The following is a 7785-nucleotide window of genomic DNA, read 5'->3' on the forward strand; positions in this document are numbered from 1 at the left end:
GCTCTGCTGTCATCTCAGGGCGTGAGAGCTCCTGCTTCTGGTCTCCCAACTCTATTTCATTGAGATTTCTCTTTATTAATTTTTTACATACTTCACCTTGACACACCGTATTATCCGTAGGGAGGAAACATCTTTGTCCCAGCATCTCCACCAGAGTCCTGATACTCTCATATTCTCTCTGACTGGATCAGATCTACAAGCCTCCCTGAACAAGTCTCTGCAGCTTGGGCATGGAATGCTTCGATTGGCTTAGCCTTGGTCACATGTTCCCAAAAGAGCCAGGGATGAAATCCATTTACCTGCAACCACTTGGAGATAGAAACTGAGAGCTCTGGGGAGGGCAGGGGGGCAGTGAGTAATAGACGCAGGAATGATAATCAACAAATGTCCACCATTCTTCTCTTCCCAATTACTCTCTTGCTTTCTGGCCATTTAACATGCGGTCCACCATCTTCACTAGTAACAACTTGGAGCTGTTCGGCTCTGATCCCTACTTCCTTAACGCAGATTAGCTCAAACATAATTGGTAAATTGGGGGTTTGTCAGTATTAAGTACCAGTTGGGCCAGGTTCAGTTTTCTCCAGCACTTTAATGTTTTGAAGTGATCTGGGGTAAACTTTCTCACAATTAAAGAGAGAGCCTTAGCAATATATGAGGATCTTAAGAAAAAGCTGAAAAGTCCTATGAGGTGCCTTCCTTTAGTGACAGTAGTGGCGGGTTTGGTGACTTCCTGTATGATAAGCTGTCTGGGAAAGCTGAAAGTGCAGGTGAAGAATCGGCTTGGATTGAAGCAGTGCACTGTTTCCTTCTGTCACTTGTGCCCATGCACACACTGACCACGTCTCCTGCTACTCCCCTGTTCGCCATGCCGCCCCTCGCATGTCCCAGGCACTCCTCATCTCAGGGCCTTTGCACCTGCCGTTCCCTTTACCAGGAGTGCTTCTCCTGGATATCTACATGGCTTGCTTCCTCATCTCCTCAAGGTTCTTGCTCAAATGTCACCCTCTCTGTGAGGCTTTCTTGAATCACCCTATTTAAAATGATAACCCCACCATGGACTTTCCCTGTCTCCCTTTACTGTATAATTTTTCTCTATAGCTCTTAACACTATATAAAAAAAAAAATTTATTTTTATTTATTCTGTCTATTTTCTGTCTCCCTACCCTTGAAACTGTAACGTGCATGAGGTCAGGCATTTTTGTCTGTTTTGTTCACTGCTGTATCCCCAGGTCCTCGAATAGGGCCTGACACAGAGTTAAGCTAAATAAATACTCATGGGATAACCCAATGAAATAAAAGCAGTGGAATTATCCAGAGGCTTCGTCTTCCAGAGGTGGGGGACCAGTCTGGTAAGCAGCTCTCATCTTGGGATTCTGGGCCAATCCATTGCTTTTCCACACGATGGTGGATCATTTTTCCTTCTGGTTGTAGTGTATAACCTCAGGTGGTCATCCATTCTTCTTTTTGGAAGAAATCTTACTTTTTCCAGAACAATTCGACTTACACATAAATTTTCTATATCTCCCTTTCCCTATTTACATAGAGAAAAATACATTATGTTAGGGATTGATATCAGATTAATAGAAAAAAAAAAGATACCTGAATAAATCTACAGAGAAATATAAATCCATATAGACACATCAATATTTAATAGAGGAAGTGGATAATCCTTATGTCTGCAGCAAGGATGGAAATTTCCTCACACTACTGCCAGATGTACAAGCAACCTGCAGATACTTTATTTTGTCTATAATTTTCCTATTTTCCTCAGGTGTCCCTACTTGCTGGGAAAACTCAATTTAGCTCAATCTTGTAACTTTAGTCCAGGACAAAAACGAAAATATTCTCTGTGGGTGAAGTGGGTTGTCTCTCAGATTTTGCCTTTCCCTCTGTTTCTGCCAAGGTAGCATCTGGGCATAGAAGAGAGAAGGGTTGCTTTATCTGGGGGTGATATTCAAAATATTTACCAACTGATTTGGTACAGGTACAGACCAATCAGAATGGATGCTGATGCCAATAATCCGTCCAGCCGCTCTGATGCAGACGGCGACTATCAGCCCTGGCAAGGTGACCTCGAGGTGGTGACGTGAATGGGAGGGCTGCTTGGATTGGAGCAATGTCCCCTGGCACCTCTGGTCTCAGCAACATTTCTTATCAGCCTGGTCACTGCTTGCCCTGCTGGCATTTGCAGACCATGTCGGTGGCTGGTATAGGTTGGCCTCTCCTGAATTGGTCAGGAGAAGGTATTGGGTAAGTGAAGGTATTTCAAAGATAGTATACCCGTTCCCTACTTCCTTGTAGGAGTTGGGGGTTTATCTTCCAAAAGTCAGGTATAACCCTTTATTCTTCCTGCTATGAAAGGTTGAAATACTCAATTTTCTAGGCTCTCTTGTGGCAAGCATACCCACATGAGAAAGTTCCACATAACGAGATGCAGCCAGAAGCACCTGATGAGAGCGTCCCTTCCTGAAGGAAAAAACAAGTCTCACCAAAAGGAAAACTGTTGCTTCTTCCTGCTTGGAACATGGCTTTGAGACCTGAAGGTATAATGCCTATCTGTGACTCTGAGGAAATAAGCATGAAGATGAAGGCCCATGGATGGAGTTGCCAGATAAAATACAGTCAGCCCAGTTATATTTGAATTTCAGATAATCAACAAACAATCTTTTTTTTTTGGCCGCCGCGTGGCCCAACCAGGGATCGTACCTGTGCCCTCAGCAGTGAAAGCACCGGGTCCTAACCACTGGACCGCCAGGGAAGTCCCAACAAACAATTTTTTAGTGAAAGTGTTGTAGCCTTTTCTCCTGTTGTGGTCACCCCCAGAAATGGATGAACCCCTATCCCAAATTTGATTCCGATGTTGAGACTGTTGACGTCATACACATACCGAGAGAGTAGGAAAGATTTCCGACTCACATAGTGAGGGTTTCTGGGGACATCAGGGGACAGCTTCCCCAGCAGACCCAAAAATGACTTGAGAGAGCAGGGAGGGGCAGCTGCCTTGGGGTTTTGTGGTGAGGGGGGCTGGAGCTGAGGGGAAGGGGCTGAGCTTGCGTTGTTTGACCTTCTGGCTGGTACCGAAGGAGGGAGCAGCCGTTCTTATTAGCTCGCTCAGGCGTGGGCAGAAGAGAAGGAGACATTGATGGGGCTTGAAAACTCTCATTCATTAGTCAAACATCAAAAATGGAGTCAGACTCTTTGCTACAGTAAGTGTGTTCCAAAGATTGTATGGACATACTTATACTGAATTGATGTGTCGTGTGTCTGAAATTCAAATTCAGCTGGGTGGCGTTTGTTGTTGTTGTTAAATCTGGCAGCCTTATCTATAGAGCAGGAATATACAAAGGGCATGAGTCTCTCCTGTCGTTGTGGAGCCATTGCGCCAACTCTGCACTGCTCACTTCCAGACTTCTTGTTTATGAGACAAATGAATCCCTATTTCTTTACGGCAGTATATTAGTCAGACGTTGAATTACCTGAAGCCAAACCTGTTCCTAAATGATACATCTCTACTGACTCTTCTGTTGGCAGTTATCTAGAGCTCTTCTGTTGGAAGCTACTATACGCTTCTACGCAGGTGCAGGTTATGTACCTCACTTCAAAGATTGAAATCTGTCTAAGAAATTGAAAATAACCACAACCACAGAATGTGCATATATTATATTTCAGCACTTTTAAAAACACAACTTTGCAATTGGGATGTGACTTGTATAGGTGGGGTCTTAGATTAGATCTGTTGTTCTCAACCCTGGCTGCATATGAAAAATCATCTGGAGAGCTTCTAACAAATAACGTTGCTGTACCCCACCCTCACATGTTCTCTTTAATTGGTCCAGGGTGGGGCGCAGGCACGGGAATGTACAAAAGCCTTCTCAGGTGGAAGTAATGTGCAGTTAGGGCCAAACATCATTGTATGAGATAAAATACTTTATGTATGTATAGATGTGTTTACTCTGGGTCAAGGCTTCTTGTGAAGTTTTTTAAAAGGTGGAACTAAGGGAGAAAGATGTCTCATCGATGCCTGATGACTAACAGCTGTTCAACAGGAGGCCCCTTACTAAGCATTGGATGCTTTAGCCAGCCTGCCTTAAGACACCAGCATGGCCAGGGAATCAAAGCCAAGGAGAGCAGAGGGAATACAATGGCTTTTTACAAGGAGCCAGAAATCCAGAGGCAGGAAGTCTGCAGCTTCTCCTCACTTGATAGCGGTCCTACCAGGTCTCTGGAGAAGATATTAAAGGAGCCAAGAACCTGGTAGAGGATTCTACTCTGTATATCTCATGGGGGCGCGATGGGGGGAGGTGGGTAGTGGCACACACGACATGCAGAATTCCATGAAACCTCAGGAAAGAGCCAAAAGTTCAAATATTTTAGGAAGGGGGTTTGTTGTTTTGTGAAATCTGCTGGTTGATTGGAGGAAATGAAAGTCAGGTGAATTGACTTCTGACTCTGAAAGTAAGCCTCGTTTTCTTGTCTGCTTGGGAACCAAATTGGACGTGTTTCTGTTCAGCTACATGTTTTAGATCTCAGCCTTTATGTCTCATTGACGATCCTGAAGTCATGGACTTTCAGAGACACTGGACACACAAATGTGTTTGGTAGAGGCGTTTAATCTTCAATCTGTTGGACTGTGAATTATCCTGATGTTGTAAAGGTACATCATGTGATCATGTCGTGGGGACCTGCTTCATCCAGCCCCAGCTACTCCACACCGTGCAGCAAAACAAGTAATGTAACGCTTGATCTTGTTTGACCAGTTCCTCCACGCTTTTTATTTTTCCTTTGGCTGAGGGCTAATCTCCCATCAGCAGGCACGTCCCCATAAGAAGTGGAACTGCTGCGTGTAACCTGAATTGCACTGAATTCCTTAAGTCTGCCTGATTCTAAACCAGTTTGGTTCTCACAGTGAAACCACATTATGAAGCTGCTGATGTTGATCCTCCTTTTTGCCCATGTGGACTCAATCCAGCACCCTCCCTTTGCTGAGTGTCTGTCTGTCTCAGTACTTGCTGAAAAGGCTGAATCACTGCCTTCCTTAAGTTTACACCCTGCGCTCCTGTGATCCTTACTCTCAAAGCCTTGCCCTTTTTTCTGTGCGTGCAAGATTACTCAGAAGGAATTAAGTGCAAATAAGGTAACAAGGGTAAATAAAACCCCATTCTATCCATAAGAATTTATTTTCTGTTTCTTGCAAGGCTTGCCCATTATAACTCAGCCCTGCCATTCCATGGCTTCAGAAGAAGAGCGATCTCTTTTATTCAAATATACTTTATCTAAATCTCTTCTAGTAATATGATGAAATGTTCATAGTGAAAACAAAGGCAAAAGCTAATTGAGAGACAAGGAGACCTTCTGAGCCGGAGAGCTAGTTTGTCCATTCCTGGTCTGTGAAACAATCTTGTTTTATTGAGCTTAGGCTATGGGATCTTCTTGAGTTTATTTTCTGAATGTTTGTTAGGCACAATTAACTCAAGGAGGAGCCATCTACCTTTACCCAGATCCATTCCAGGCAACATCTAGAGACTTTATCCATAGATGCTAAGCAATCAGGGCCCTGTATTTGGTTTCTGTGGTTGGTGAGTCCCTATAGAAGTCATTCACAATGCAGTTCACAAGCTTTTTTTTTTTTTAATGCTTTTATTGTACCTAGTTTTAAAAAAATTTTTTATTGAAATATAGTTGATTTACAATGTTGTGTTAGTTTCAGGTGTATAGTAAAATGATTCAGTGATTATATATATATATATATATATATATATATATATATATATAAAATCTCTTCTTTTTTAGATTCTTTTCCATTATAGGTTATTATAAGATATTGAGTATAGTTCCCTGTGCTATACAGTAGGTCCTTGTTAGTTATCTATTTTATATACAGTTGTGTGTATATGTTAATCCCAATCTCCTAATTTCTCTCTCTCCCCCCCACCACCGCTATCCCCTTTGGTAATTATAAGTTTCTATGTCTGAATCTAGTTCTTTTTTGTAAATAAGTTCATTTGTATTATTATTATTATTTTTTAGATTTCTTGTATAAGTGATATCATATGATATCTATCTTGCTCTGACAGTATGATAATCTCTGGGTCCATCCATGTTGCTGCAACTGGCATTATTTCATTCTTTTTTATGGCTGAGTAATATTCCACTGTGTATAGATATACCACATCTTCTTTATCCATTCATCTGCCGATGGACATTTAGGTTGCTTCCATGTCTTGGCTATTGTAAATAGTGCCACAAGCTTTGGGGCCAGATTGAGTTGCATGCTGGCAATCAGGAGTTACTGGCTGGATCACAGAAGGCAGGGGGTGGGAAGGGATTCTGGGAACATGGTGCTCAGAACTTGGCTCTTATCTCCACTACCAACTCCCTCCATGTGCTTCCCCCCAGTCAAGTAGTTGCTGGGACCTACATGTGGCTGGGTGCGAGTGAGGGCCATGTGGTCTTATGAGGGTCCCAGTGCAGAAAACTGGTGAGAGGCCTTGTCTCATGACGGCTGGACAGTCTTGAGGCTGGTAGGGCTTGGCCTGCAGAGATTCTGCCCCCTCTGTCCCCAGCCACAGGGGAAGTTCTACATATAAAAATGAAAGTGGCTTCTATCTCAAAGGCTTTCTCCCATACTAATGGCATTAGTGGAGATTCGGTTTTCCCTCAGGAAGAAAGGTTTTTTTGTGATTTGTGACCGAAGTAGGAAAAGGTATCTCAGGTAGTCGGCTCTCTCAAAAAACTTTTTTTGTTTGTTTTTTGCAAGCAAAGCTTTCACTGGGAAACATATGTTGTTCATTGTTACAGATAAAAGTTAAGACTCTTTGTAATCTAAGCTTACCTCTTGGAGGCTTCCTATACACCGCAGCTAGGGTACTGAAATGTTTGGTATACGCTAACACAGCTTGCTGGGGGAAGCTGTAGTTCGTTCTAACTCTGCTGAGATGTGCTCCACCAAGGCCTCCTTAGACATGCCTACATTCCGTGGAGTGGGTAGTCTGGGAGGTTTGAGGGACTTGGATTTTGGTCCTCATTCTGATCCTAAGTAACTATGCGATTTAGGGAATTGCAAATTATTTCTGTTCATCTATAAAACAGACACAGGTAAGAAAGAGGCCGTCTGTACCCTAGACAATTCATGTCTATAGAAACAACTGAGGGAGTTATTCTCAAACATGAATTCAAATCAGAACAGGGAAAATTGATAAAGTCATGGTGATGTGCTCAATACTGAAGTTCTAATGGGGCTAGAAGGAAATTTGCTGAGGGTTTGCAAATGTAAATTTTGATGTAATGCAGTGCTACCAAATATTGTTATAATGCTTTTTTCTCCTCCTCCTCCTTTTTCTTTTAAATTTCTGAACTGAGGGGAGATTTCATTACACTGACTGTTCAATAAAATTATCAAAAGATAAGATAGTGTCTCCTACCTTTCGTTCAGGAGATGGTTTTGTGGAGAGCCTTTTTCTAAAACACAGATTTTAATTTCAAGGAAAATGACAAAGCATTAAACAAAGTGCAGATTTTTTTTTAAACCTCAGAATTTTCTTTTTGATTTCAAGGGGTATTTTTGCCTTTACATAAACTTAACTTCAAGAAACTCAAAACTGAACTCCAACAAGCATAATTAAACCACATTATTTGATTGCAAATGAAAAACATACAGAAACATTAATTTAAAAGTTGTAAACTTTCTAAAATGAACAGTATTTATAAACATTTGAAAAATAGAAAATTTCATGATCATAGTTTTTCAAAACATTTGAAAATATTTCATATATATTCATATAAAGT

This window comes from Balaenoptera ricei, chromosome 5 (assembly GCF_028023285.1).
Source record: "Balaenoptera ricei isolate mBalRic1 chromosome 5, mBalRic1.hap2, whole genome shotgun sequence".
Classification (NCBI taxonomy): Eukaryota; Metazoa; Chordata; class Mammalia; order Artiodactyla; family Balaenopteridae; genus Balaenoptera; species Balaenoptera ricei.